This window comes from Pseudophryne corroboree, chromosome 3, assembly GCF_028390025.1.
Source record: "Pseudophryne corroboree isolate aPseCor3 chromosome 3, aPseCor3.hap2, whole genome shotgun sequence".
Taxonomy (NCBI): Eukaryota; Metazoa; Chordata; class Amphibia; order Anura; family Myobatrachidae; genus Pseudophryne; species Pseudophryne corroboree.
The window spans coordinates 804,110,625-804,125,755 of record NC_086446.1 but is presented as its reverse complement, the minus strand read 5'-3'; the positions used below and the strand labels follow the sequence as shown (position 1 = coordinate 804,125,755).

Genomic DNA, 15,131 nt, shown 5'->3' with positions numbered 1-15,131 from the left:
CCGGTCTGTTACAGGAATAACAAGTTATTACAGTTGACTTACTTACAGGATTCGATGGTACATACGCAGGCTGCTTTGTGGTCAGCGCCTGTATACTTACTGACATTAACTTATCACTTTGCGACTCTCTGTGCCTGGTGATGTTTCTGTCGTGATCAATAGCAGCCTCTCTCAAGGTGGACACTGACAGACCTCGCCAACATGGTTGCGTAGTCTGTACCCTAGCCTTTAATGTTTCCTTTAAACCATCCATCAGTACAGATACTGCTACTTCTTGATGGTTTGGGTTGGTCCTAATGTCTTCTATACCAGTGTATTTTGCCATTTCTAATAGTGCCCGGTGAAAATATTCTGTTGCCGTTTCGGACTCCTTTTGCTTAATGGAAAATATTTTATTCCATTTAACAACGGCTGGGAAATACTCTTTTAGCTGCAAATTTATCCTTTTTACATTATCCTTGTCGTATACATCGGTAAGTGGTATATCTTTGTCTAGTCCACAATCAGCCAAGAATTGAACTGAGTCGACATTGGAAGGTAAGCAAGCTCTTAGCACTATCTGCCAATCCTTATTATTGGGCTCTAAAGTGTTTCCTAGATCCCTGATGTATTTTTGGCTTGCCACTAAATCTTTTCTGGGGTCTGGGAATTCAGACACGATAGTCCTCAATTCCATTCTAGTAAACGGGCAATACATGGCAATGTTCCTAACGGGTGTGGCTCCTGATGCATCCGTTTTCCCATTGGGAACTACTATCACCTTAACTGGATTAACTCTAACAACTTCATTCTGTGTAGATTCTACAGCTTGTGGTGAAATTGTTTCAGTGTAATGCATGGTGCCGTACTTACCCGTTGACACGACCTCACCTATCCCTCCGCTAGGGGCCTTCGCTAATCTCGTGGGTGTTGCTGTGCCTACTGTGGTCTCTGCTATAGTGGCTGCGAGAGAGAGAGCTGAAATTGTTGCCGAATCGTCTTCTTGATCACACTCCTGGGGAAAGTTCAAAACAGGGTACAACTTGCACGGGTTAATAATTGCATGAGTTACTTGGTTAACATCATTAACATTTACAGGGTTACTAAGTGTTTGTGTTTTACAACCCAGTGCGTTTCTCTCCGCAATCAACTTCTCTCCTGCTATATATGGTGGTGGCGGGGCTGTTGCAATCAATTTTCTGTTAGGACCAGCCCCCGCCGCCAGAGCCAAACCTCTCTGTATCTCACCTTCCTGGTGCCATAACTGTAAATAATCATGATGTTGGATTCGTCTCTTTGTTGATTTTATGAGACATATCCTCCTCCTTAAATTTTGTAACACTTCTGTGCTGAAGCTACCTATTCTTGGGAATTTGTCCCTGTCTTGTACAGTCATTCTCTCCCATTCATCACATAAAACCTCTGTGTGACTTCCGTATTTTTCACACATGATGTACCTTGCCGACCCTACTGGTCGGTTCTCTGAATCAACCCGAACCGAGGTTGATCGCCCCCTACCTGAACAATTGGCCCCCATAATCTGCAGGTGTTGCTTACTACTCCTGTGATCTTTATATCACGGTCTTCAGCGAACCCTTACAGCAAACCAAATTATTCACAATAGGCCGGCGGTGGCGGTTTACCGAGTACCCCACTCACTCGCCCACCTCGACCAATACGACCTGATCACACCGATATGGTGCTGGCGTACTCGATACAGGGCCCCTATGGAACCTTCGGTTTACTGGAACATATGAGGGTTACCCGCAGGACACTTACTCTTTCCAGTAAAGGTGGGGTTGTTAGATAGTTCCTGAGTGACCAGCGAACTTCCCTTCCAAAAATAAAAAATTACACAAATCACGTCAGAATGTACAAATAGCGTTTTGTGACCACTTTACTCTAATGGTATTAGGTCAGATTACTAACTACTGCACACAATTACGTGCGGTACAATCGTTCAGTACATAAGCACTACTTGTCATGTACTGAAAGATCAATGGAATCGAAAATTTCGGCTGCGAATTCCTTCAGCATGAGCTTGTATGGCCTATATGGGTTCTGCACCAACACCCCAGGCGTTGTGCCTCTTGTACCTTTATAGCGGACCTCTTTGTCTATTTTACCTGTTACCTTATGACCTCCTGGTCTGTTACCTTATGACCTCCTGGTCTGTTACCTTATGACCTCCTGGTCTGTTACCTTATGGTCCGCTATACTCTAATGCTCAAATATTATTTAACCAGGGATGCCTCCCTAGCCACCGTATATGTCACTTACACGTATGTTCCTTGACGAGTACCCGACTTTCCTTTTGGTTCAACCTCTAAGTTATATAAACTTATGTGATACGAAAAAAACACACTCACTCAACACAAGTACACTTTGTTTCTATATCTATTTCTGCGCAGAAATTTTCTTCAGCCCAGCTGTGTTACCAATTAGGAGCAGGATCTGTTAAACTAAATTTCAGATTTTTTTTCAAAAATAGATTTGCGTTATTTACCGCGTCGCGTTATTTATCGCCTTTGCGTTAATTATCGCTTTGCGCTAATTATCGCTTTGCGCTAAAATCCAACTTTTTCGTGACTTGAGCTACGTGGGCGTAACCGGACGCTACGTTGCGTAATGTACGCTGCGTGCGTCTGCCTTTGGATTGCGTACGCTAGTCTTTGTTAGAGACACGTGTACGCAAAACAAAGATCCACCGTAACACAATTTCTACTTTTATCAATGTAGATGATCCCTGATCATCTACCGCACACCACACTGGCTGCCTTATCTCCTAGACAAGCCGTGTGTTGGTCTATACTTTAACTATTACCTCTACTATGAAATAACAGCAAATCTCTTTTTGCACTTTCTATCAACTATAAAAATTGGCAAACAGGAATAGTGATATACGAAATTGAAAAAGAAATGTAGATATATATGTATGCGTGCGTGTATACGCAAGACAGAAGAAAAATAAACAGTTTTAAAAGACACAAGCGTTTTGTTCTTACTTCCGGTTCCCGGATTCCTTCAGCACTCTTTATCTAAGTGAAGCAGACGCTTATCCCGTCAGCACTGCGAGACAACCTCCCACCCTTTGCAGGAGGATAATGTCTGCTGATCTACCTAGTGCAGATATGAGAAGGACAGGACGAGTCCCCAATTGACAATATTAAATTCTTTTGTCGTATAAACAACCCTTAATGAAGTCTAAGAACACTGTACGCTGTTTACTTAAGAAGTACCGTAGGGGTACGCTAGTTGCGTAACGATCGCTCAGCCGTAGGCGAGACGCTCAAGCGTCACGTTCGCTCACGGCCCAGTGATCACAGGACAGCACGTTATTGGTTATGTCTAGAGTAATGATTCGCTATGGCGTAGCGTACGCTCGAGACCACGAGGAGATCACCAGCGGCGCAGACGCTCACAACGCTATTCCTTTATGTCTAAACCTTTTATCAATGAAATACACAGAATACCTTAATGTGAATACAGGGTGTATGTGCAACCTTGTGTAACCTAACTAACTACAAAGCTGCTTGAGCGTCACCGACGCTCAAGTGAACACTTAAAACTTATAGAAAATACACAGATACTGGTTTAGGGTCCAAAGCCTATTAACTGTATTATATCTAATATACTTGTAAAAAGAATAACAGTACAAATGATACACTACAATATAACAGAGACTTCCTAACCAAAATACAATACTATCTAATACAATACAATACTAGTCTAGGGGAGATGTGAGAGAAAAGAGAAGGGAGAGAGAGAAATGGAGAGAGATGAGAGAAATTGGCTCACAGTAAGACAATGATTACGGAGAGAAAACTTACGCACAAGGGGAAACGATCGCATGCGCCTGGACATCCAGCACCCGATTTTCAGCAATGAGAACCGTTGAAGAGTGAGAGCTGGATGTGGTCGGCCTGCCTATTTATGCCCCACACACAATGCAATCCAATGGTCCCTACAATCTTGTCATCCATTGGACACAGGAATTCGGCTTCGCATCATAACAAAAGGTCATAGGTTGATTCATACAGGTGGGCTGTGACGATTTCCAACAGCTCAGGTGGGTGGGAAACTGGGTTTCCCGCCGCATACCTGAGTATGAGTAAATAATAGAAATGGACATAAACTTCTTATGTCCATAACTATTCGCACGAGCGATTAATACGCTCCAAACCAACACCGGAATATTGTTAATTAAATACTCTTCCGATGGGTACCAAACACTGCTATATGATTCCTGTTAGACCCTTCGTACAATACAAAGAGGGATTCCTCCGTTCAGGGACGTTCTATATTAACCAAACTTTCAGGAACCATTAAAGGGATCATGATCTATAAACTACATTAATTATGAAAATGTGTAACGAATGAGTCGCACGCTACGACTACATAAACTCTACCGTAAATACGCATACCTTGCGCCCGCGGGTGCACGCTATTGCGGGTATGCGCCTTCACGGGAGAGCGTACGCATGCGCAGCGCGGACCAGTGTGCGGTGCAAATATGGCAACGTGTATAGAGATATTTTTCTGACTTTGACAGTGGGGCTCAGCAGGCGGAGCCAGGTACGGTGGGGGGCCGTCTCAAAAACTTCAGCAATCAGTGGGCTCGCTCACAGGTAGATCCCTGGATCCTTCAAGTGGTATCTCAGGGGTACAGGCTGGAATTCGAGACATCCCCCCCCCCCCGCCGTTTCCTCAAATCTGCCTTACCAACGACTCCTTCAGAAAGGGAGGCTGTGTTAGAGGCAATTCACAAGCTGTATTCCCAGCAGGTGATAGTCAAGGTGCCCCTACTTCAACAAGGACGGGGTTACTATTCCACAATGTTTGTGGTACCGAAACCGGACGGTTCGGTGAGACCCATTTTAAATTTGAAATCCTTGAACACATATTTAAGAAAATTCAAGTTCAAGATGGAATCGCTCAGGGCGGTTATTGCAAGCCTGGAAGAGGGAGATTACATGGTATCTCTGGACATCAAGGATGCTTACCTGCATGTCCCCATTTACCATCCTCACTAGGAGTACCTCAGATTTGTGGTACAGGATTGTCATTACCAATTCCAGACGTTGCCGTTCGGCCTGTCCACGGCACCGAGGGTATTTACCAAGGTAATGGCCGAAATGATGATACTCCTTCGGAAAAAGGGAGTTTTAATTATCCCATACTAGAGATGAGCGCCTGAAATTTTTCGGGTTTTGTGTTTTGGTTTTGGGTTCGGTTCCGCGGCCGTGTTTTGGGTTCGACCGCGTTTTGGCAAAACCTCACCGAATTTTTTTTTGTCGGATTCGGGTGTGTTTTGGATTCGGGTGGTTTTTTCAAAAAACCCTAAAAAACATCTTAAAACATTGAATTTGGGGGTCATTTTGATCCCATAGTATTATTAACCTCAATAACCATAATTAACACTCATTTTCAGTCTATTCTGAACACCTTACACCTCACAATATTATTTTTAGTCCTAAAATTTGCACCGAGGTCGCTGGATGACTAAGCTCAGCGACCCTAGTGGCCGACACAAACACCGGGCCCATCTAGGAGTGGCACTGCAGTGTCACGCAGGATGTCCCTTCCAAAAAACCCTCCCCAAACAGCACATGACGCAAAGAAAAAAAGAGGCGCAATGAGGTAGCTGTGTGAGTAAGATTAGCGACCCTAGTGGCCGACACAAACACCGGGCCCATCTAGGAGTGGCACTGCAGTGTCACGCAGGATGTCCCTTCCAAAAAACCCTCCCCAAACAGCACATGACGCAAAGAAAAAAAGAGGCGCAATGAGGTAGCTGTGTGAGTAAGATTAGCGACCCTAGTGGCCGACACAAACACCTGGCCCATCTAGGAGTGGCACTGCAGTGTCACGCAGGATGTCCCTTCCAAAAAACCCTCCCCAAACAGCACATGACGCAAAGAAAAAAAGAGGCGCAATGAGGTAGCTGACTGTGTGAGAAAGATAAGCGACCCTAGTGGCCGACACAAACACCGGGCCCATCTAGGAGTGGCACTGCAGTGTCACGCAGGATGTCCCTTCCAAAAAACCCTCCCCAAACAGCACATGACGCAAAGAAAAATAAAAGAAAAAAGAGGTGCAAGATGGAATTGTCCTTGGGCCCTTCCCACCCACCCTTATGTTGTATAAACAAAACAGGACATGCACACTTTAACCAACCCATCATTTCAGTGACAGGGTCTGCCACACGACTGTGACTGAAATGACGGGTTGGTTTGGACCCCCACCAAAAAAGAAGCAATTAATCTCTCCTTGCACAAACTGGCTCTACAGAGGCAAGATGTCCACCTCATCATCATCCTCCGATATATCACCGTGTACATCCCCCTCCTCACAGATTATCAATTCGTCCCCACTGGAATCCACCATGTCAGCTCCCTGTGTACTTTGTGGAGGCAATTGCTGCTGGTCAATGTCTCCGCGGAGGAATTGATTATAATTCATTTTAATGAACATCATCTTCTCCACATTTTCTGGATGTAACCTCGTACGCCGATTGCTGACAAGGTGAGCGGCGGCACTAAACACTCTTTCGGAGTACACACTTGTGGGAGGGCAACTTAGGTAGAATAAAGCCAGTTTGTGCAAGGGCCTCCAAATTGCCTCTTTTTCCTGCCAGTATAAGTACGGACTGTGTGACGTGCCTACTTGGATGCGGTCACTCATATAATCCTCCACCATTCTATCAATGGTGAGAGAATCATATGCAGTGACAGTAGACGACATGTCCGTAATGGTTGTCAGGTCCTTCAGTCCGGACCAGATGTCAGCATCAGCAGTCGCTCCAGACTGCCCTGCATCACCGCCAGCGGGTGGGCTCGGAATTCGGATTTGGGATTTCGAAGAATGCACAGTTCTTTGCTGTGCTGCTTTTGCCAGCTTGAGTCTTTTCATTTTTCTAGCGAGAGGCTGAGTGCTTCCATCCTCATGTGAAGCTGAACCACTAGCCATGAACATAGGCCAGGGCCTCAGCCGTTCCTTGCCACTCCGTGTGGTAAATGGCATATTGGCAAGTTTACGCTTCTCCGACGACAATTTTATTTTAGGTTTTGGAGTCCTTTTTTTTCTGATATTTGGTGTTTTGGATTTGACATGCTCTGTACTATGACATTGGGCATCGGCCTTGGCAGACGACGTTGCTGGCATTTCATCGTCTCGGCCATGACTAGTGGCAGCAGCTTCAGCACGAGGTGGAAGTGGATCTTGATCTTTCCCTAATTTTGGAACCTCAACTTTTTTGTTCTCCATATTTTATAGGCAGAACTAAAAGGCACCTCAGGTAAACAATGGAGATGGATGGATTGGATACTAGTATACAATTATGGACGGACTGCCACGGTTAGGTGGTATAAAAAAACCACGGTTAGGTGGTATATAATACAATTATGGATGGACGGACTGCCTGCCGAGTTCCGACACAGAGGTAGCCACAGCCGTGAACTACCGCACTGTACACTGGTTGATAAAGAGATAGTAGTATACTCGTAACAACTAGTATGACACTATGACGACGGTATAAAGAATGAAAAAAAAACCACGGTTAGGTGGTATATATTATAATAATAATACAATTATGGATGGACGGACTGCCTGCCGACTGCCGACACAGAGGTAGCCACAGCCGTGAACTACCGCACTGTACACTGGTTGATAAAGAGATAGTAGTATACTCGTAACAACTAGTATGACACTATGACGACGGTATAAAGAATGAAAAAAAAACCACGGTTAGGTGGTATATATTATAATAATAATACAATTATGGATGGACGGACTGCCTGCCGACTGCCGACACAGAGGTAGCCACAGCCGTGAACTACCGCACTGTACACTGGTTGATAAAGAGATAGTAGTATACTCGTAACAACTAGTATGACACTATGACGACGGTATAAAGAATGAAAAAAAAACCACGGTTAGGTGGTATATATTATAATAATAATACAATTATGGATGGACGGACTGCCTGCCGACTGCCGACACAGAGGTAGCCACAGCCGTGAACTACCGCACTGTACACTGGTTGATAAAGAGATAGTAGTATACTCGTAACAACTAGTATGACACTATGACGACGGTATAAAGAATGAAAAAAAAACCACGGTTAGGTGGTATATATTATAATAATAATACAATTATGGATGGACGGACTGCCTGCCGACTGCCGACACAGAGGTAGCCACAGCCGTGAACTACCGCACTGTACACTGGTTGATAAAGAGATAGTAGTATACTCGTAACAACTAGTATGACACTATGACGACGGTATAAAGAATGAAAAAAAAACCACGGTTAGGTGGTATATATTATAATAATAATACAATTATGGATGGACGGACTGCCTGCCGACTGCCGACACAGAGGTAGCCACAGCCGTGAACTACCGCACTGTACACTGGTTGATAAAGAGATAGTAGTATACTCGTAACAACTAGTATGACACTATGACGACGGTATAAAGAATGAAAAAAAAACCACGGTTAGGTGGTATATATTATAATAATAATACAATTATGGATGGACGGACTGCCTGCCGACTGCCGACACAGAGGTAGCCACAGCCGTGAACTACCGCACTGTACACTGGTTGATAAAGAGATAGTAGTATACTCGTAACAACTAGTATGACACTATGACGACGGTATAAAGAAAGAAAAAAAAATACCACAGTTAGGTGGTATATATTATAATAATAATACAATTATGGATGGACGGACTGCCTGCCGACTGCCGACACAGAGGTAGCCACAGCCGTGAACTACCGCACTGTACACTGGTTGATAAAGAGATAGTAGTATACTCGTAACAACTAGTATGACACTATGACGGTATAAAGAATGAAAAAAAAACCACGGTTAGGTGGTATATATTATAATAATAATACAATTATGGATGGACGGACTGCCTGCCGACTGCCGACACAGAGGTAGCCACAGCCGTGAACTACCGCACTGTACACTGGTTGATAAAGAGATAGTAGTATACTCGTAACAAGTATGACACTATGACGACGGTATAAAGAAAGAAAAAAAAATACCACGGTTAGGTGGTATATATTGTAATACAATTATGGATGGACGGACTGCCTGCCGAGTTCCGACTGCCGACACAGAGGTAGCCACAGCCGTGAACTACCGCACTGTACTGTGTCTGCTGCTAATATAGACTGGTTGATAAAGAGATAGTATACAATACATACAACAATATACTACTATACTGGTGGTCAGGCACTGGTCACCACTAGTCACACTGGCAGTGGCACTCCTGCAGCAAAAGTGTGCACTGTTTAATTTTAAATTAATATAATATTATGTACTCCTGGGGGCTCCTGCTATAACAACCTGCAGTGCTCCCCAGTCTCCCCCACAATTATTATAAGCTTTGCCTTTTATACATTGATGTGCAGCACACTGGGCTGAGCTGAGTGCACACAGACTGAGTCACACTGTGTGACTGGCTGCTGCTGTGTATCGTTTTTTTTCAGGCAGAGAACGGATATAGCAGAGAACGGATATATTATATTAAAATAAATAAAAGTTAACTAACAACAACTGCACTGGTCACTGTGGTAAACTCTGTCTGACTCTGCACAATCTCTCTCTCTCTTCTAATCTAATTTCTAATGGAGAGGACGCCAGCCACGTCCTCTCCCTATCAATCTCAATGCACGTGTGAAAATGGCGGCGACGCGCGGCTCCTTATATAGAATCCGAGTCTCGCGAGAATCCGACAGCGTCATGATGACGTTCGGGCGCGCTCGGGTTAACCGAGCAAGGCGGGAGGATCCGAGTCTGCTCGGACCCGTGAAAAAAACATGAAGTTCGTGCGGGTTCGGTTTCAGAGAAACCGAACCCGCTCATCTCTATCCCATACTTGGACGATCTCCTGATAAGGGCGAGGTCCAGAGAGCAGTTGTTGGTCGGTGTAGCATTATCTCAGGAGGTGCTACACCAGCACGGTTGGATTCTGAATATTCCAAAGTCTCAGCTGGTTCCGGCGACACGTCTACTGTTCCTGGGGATGATTCTGGACACAGTCCAGAAAAAAGTGTTTCTCCCAGAGGAGAAAGCCAAGGAGCTGTCATCTCTAGTGAAAGGCCTCCTGAAACCAAAACAGGTGTCGGTGCATCATTGCACGCGAGTCCTGGGAAAGATGGTAGCTTCCTACGAAGCGATTCCATTCGGCAGGTTCCATGCCAGAACCTTTCAGTGGGACCTGTTGGACCAATGGTCCGGATCGCATCTTCAAATGCATCGGATGATAACCCTGTCTCCAAGGACCAGGGTGTCTCTGCTGTGGTGGCTGCAGAGTGCTCATCTCAGAGAGGGCCGCAGATTCGGCATACAGGACTGGGTCCTGGTGACCACGGATGCCAGCCTTCGGGGCTGGGGTGCAGTCACACGGGGAAGAAACTTCCAAGGACTTTGGTCAAGTCAGGAGACTTCCCTACACATAAATGTTCTGGAACTGAGGGCCATTTACAATGCCCTAAGTCAAGCAAAGCCCCTGCTTCAAAACCAGCCGGTTCTGATCCAGTCAGACAACATCACGGCAGTCGCCCATGTAAATCGACAGGGCGGCACAAGAAGCAGGACGGCGATGGCAGAAGCCACAAGGATTCTCCGATGGGCAGAAAATCACGTGTTAGCACTGTCAGCAGTGTTCATTCCGGGAGTGGACAACTGGGAAGCAGACTTCCTCAGCAGGCACGACCTCCACCCGGGAGAGTGGGGACTTCATCCAGAAGTCTTCCAACTGATTGTAAACCGTTGGGAAAAGCCACAGGTGGACATGATGGCGTCCCGCTTAAACAAATAGCTAGAAAAATATTGCGCCAGGTCAAGAGACCCTCAGGCGATAGCTGTGGACGCTCTAGTGACACCGTGGGTGTACCGGTCGGTTTATGTGTTCCCTCCTCTTCCTCTCATACCCAAGGTACTGAGGATAATAAAGAAAAGAGGAGTAAGAACTATTCTCATTGTTCCAGATTGGCCAAGAAGGTCTTGGTACCCGGAACTTCAAGAATTAATCTCAGAGGACCCATGGCCTCTGCCGCTCAGACAGGACCTGCTGCTGCAGGGGCCCTGTCTGTTCCAAGACTTACCGCTGCTGCGTTTAACGGCATGGCGGTTGAACACCGGATCCTAAAAGAAAATAAGATTTTACTCACCGGTAAATCTATTTCTCGTAGTCCGTAGTGGATGCTGGGAACTCCGTAAGGACCATGGGGAATAGACGGGCTCCGCAGGAGACTGGGCACTCTAAAAGAAAGATTAGGTACTATCTGGTGTGCACTGGCTCCTCCCACTATGACCCTCCTCCAGACCTCAGTTAGGATACTGTGCCCGGAAGAGCTGACACAATAAGGAAGGATTTTGAATCCCGGGTAAGACTCATACCAGCCACACCAATCACACCGTATAACTCGTGATAATACACCCAGTTAACAGTATGAAATATAACTGAGCCTCTCAACAGATGGCTCAACAATAACCCTTAGTTAGGCAATAACTACATACAAGTATTGCAGACAATCCGCACTTGGGATGGGCGCCCAGCATCCACTACGGACTACGAGAAATAGATTTACCGGTGAGTAAAATCTTATTTTCTCTGACGTCCTAGTGGATGCTGGGAACTCCGTAAGGACCATGGGGATTATACCAAAGCTCCCAAACGGGCGGGAGAGTGCGGATGACTCTGCAGCACCGAATGAGAGAACTCAAGGTCCTCCTCAGCCAGGGTATCAATTTTGTAGAATTTAGCAAACGTGTTTGCCCCTGACCAAGTTGCAGCTCGGCAAAATTGTAAAGCCGAGACCCCTCGGGCAGCCGCCCAAGATGAGCCCACTTTCCTCGTGGAATGGGCTTTTACTGATTTAGGATGCGGCAATCCAGCCGCAGAATGCTCCAGCTGAATTGTGCTACAAATTCAGCGAGCAATAGTCTGCTTAGAAGCAGGAGCACCTATTTTGTTGGGTGCCTACAGGATAAAAAGCGAGTCAGTTTTCCTGACTCCAGCCGTCCTGGAAATATAAATTTTTAAGGCCCTGACTACGTCCAGTAACTTGGAATCTTCCAAGTCCCTAGTAGCCGCAGGCACTACAATAGGTTGGTTCAAGTGAAAAGCTGATACCACCTTAGGGAGAAACTGGGGACGAGTCCTCAATTCTGCCCTATCCATATGGAAAATCAGATAAGGGCTTTTACATGACAAAGCCGCCAATTCTGACACACGCCTGGCCGAAGCCAAGGCCAATAACATGACCACTTTCCACGTGAGATATTTCAAATCCACAGTTTTAAGTGGCTCAAACCAATGTGATTTTAAGAAACTCAACACCACGTTGAGATCCCAAGGTGCCACAGGAGGCACAAAAGGGGGCTGAATATGTAGCACTCCCTTTACAAATGTCTGAACTCCAGGCAGTGAAGCCAGTTCTTTCTGGAAGAAAAACGACAGAGCCGAAATCTGGACCTTAATAGAACCCAATTTTAGGCCCATAGTCACCCCTGACTGTAGGAAGTGCAGAAAACGACCCAGCTGAAATTCCTCTGTCTTCCTGGCCTCACACCACGCAACATATTTTCGCCAAATACGGTGATAATGGTTTGCGGTTACTTCTTTCCTGGCTTTTATCAGCGTAGGAATGACTTCTTCCGGAATGCCCTTTTCCTTTAGGATCCGGAATTCAACCGCCATGCCGTCAAACGCAGCCACGGTAAGTCTTGGAACAGACAGGGCCCCTGCTGTAGCAGATCCTGTCTGAGCGGTAGAGGCCATGGGTCCTCTGATATCATTTCTTGGAGTTCTGGGTACCAAGCTCTTCTTGGCCCATCCGGAACCACGAGTATCATTCTTACTCCTCGTTTTCTTATTATTCTCAGTACCTTTGGTATGAGAGGCAGAGGAGGGAATACATAAACCGACTGGTACACCCACGGTGTCACTAGAGCGTCCACAGCTATTGCCTGAGGGTCCCTTGACCTGGCGCAATATCTAGTTTTTTGTTTAGGCGGGACGCCATCATGTCCACCGTGGCCTTTCCCAACGGTTTACCAACAGTTGGAAGACTTCTGGATGAAGTCCCCACTCTCCCGGGTGTAGGTCGTGTCTGCTGAGGAAGTCTGCTTCCCAGTTGTCCACTCCCGGAATGAACACTGCTGACAGTGATAAGACGTGATTTTCCGCCCATCGGAGAATCCTTGTGGCTTCTGCCATCGCCATCCTGCTTCTTGTGCCGCCCTGTCGGTTTACATGGGCGACTGCCGTGATGTTGTCTGATTGGATCAGTACCGGCTGGTTTTGAAGCAGAGGCCTTGCCAGACTTAGGGCATTGTAAATGGCCCTCAGTTCCAGAATATTTATGTGTAGGGACGACTCCTGACTTGACCAAAGTCCTTGGAAATTTCTTCCCTGTGTGACTGCCCCCCAGCCTCGAAGGCTGGCATCCGTGGTTACCAGGACCCAGTCCTGTATGCCGAATCTGCGGCCCTCTTGAAGATGAGCACTCTGCAGCCACCACAGTAGAGATACCCTGGTCCTTGGAGACAGGGTTATCAGCCGATGCATCTGAAGATGCGATCCCGACCACTTGTCCAAGAGGTCCCACTGAGAGGTTCTTGCATGGAACCTGCCGAATGGAATTTTGCTTCGTAAGAAGCTACCATTTTTCCCAGGACTCGTGTGCAGTGATGCACCGATACCTGTTTTGGTTTCAGGAGGTCTCTGACTAGAGATGACAGCTCCTTGGCTTTCTCCTGCGGGAGAAACACTTTTTTCTGTTCTGTGTCCAGAACCATCCCCAGGAACAGTAGGCGTGTGGTAGGAACCAGCTGTGACTTTGGAATGTATAGAATCCATCCGTGCTGTTGTAGCACTTCCCGAGATAGTGCTACTCCGACCAACAACTGCTCCTTGGACCTCGCCTTTATAAGAAGATCGTCCAAGTACGGGATAATTAAAACTCCCTTTTTTCGAAGGAGAATCATCATTTCTGCCATTACCTTGGTAAAGACCCTCGGTGCCGTGGACAGTCCAAACGGCAGTGTTTGGAATTGGTAATGGCAATCCTGTACCACAAATCTGAGGTACTCCTGGTGAGGATGGTAAATGGGGACATGTAGGTAAGCATCCTTGATGTCCAGGAATACCATGTAATCCCCCTCCTCCGGGCTTGCAATAACCACCCTGAGCGATTCCATCTTGAACTTGAATTTTTTTATGTATGTGTTCAAGGATTTCAAATTTAAAATGGGTCTCACCGAACCGTCCGGTTTCGGTACCACAAACAGTGTGGAATAGTAACCCCGTCCTTGTTGAAGTAGGGGCACCTTGACTATCACCTGCTGGGAATACAGCTTGTGAATTGCCTCTAGCACAGCCTCCCTGCCTGAGGGAGTTGTCGGCAAGGCAGATTTGAGGAAACGGCGGGGGGGAGACGCCTCGAATTCCAGCTTGTACCCCTGAGATACTACTTGAAGGATCCAGGGATCCACCTGTGAGCGAGCCCACTGATCGCTGAAATTTTTGAGGCGGCCCCCCACCGTACCTGGCTACGCCTGTGGAGCCCCCGCGTCATGCGGTTTACTCAGAGGAAGCGGGGGAAGAATTTTGATTCTGGGAACTGGCTGACTGGTGCAGCTTTTTCCCTCTTCCCTCGTCTCTGTGCAGAAAGGAAGCGCCTTTGACCCGCTTGCTTTTCTGAAGCCGAAAGGACTGTACCTGATAATACAGTGCTTTCTTAGGCTGTGAGGAAACCTGAGGTAAAAAATTTTCTTCCCAGCTGTTGCTGTGGATATGAGGTCCCAGAGACCATCCCCAAAGAATTCCTCACCCTTATAAGGCTCTATGTGCCTTTTAAAGTCAGCATCACCTGTCCAGTGTCGGGTCTCTAATACCCTCCTGACAGAATGGACATTGCATTAATTCTGGATGCCAGCCGGCAAAATATCCCTCTGTGCATCCCTCATATATAAGACGACGTCTTATGTTCGCAAAATAGTATCCCTGTTTGACAGGGTTACAGACCACGCTGCAGCAGCACTATCTGCAGGTCTCAGTCTAGTACCTGAGTGTGTAAATACAGACTTCAGGATAGCCTCCTGCTTTTTATCAGCAGGTACCTTCAAAGT

General features: G+C 46.4%; 1 protein-coding gene across 1 annotated transcript in view; it reads right to left on the bottom strand.

Annotated features, from left to right (window-relative positions):
• The window catches only part of LOC135057451 (alpha-2-macroglobulin-like protein 1), a 275,363-nt gene that overhangs the window by 53,714 nt on the left and 206,518 nt on the right, over positions 1-15,131 (bottom strand). The window lies entirely within an intron of this gene.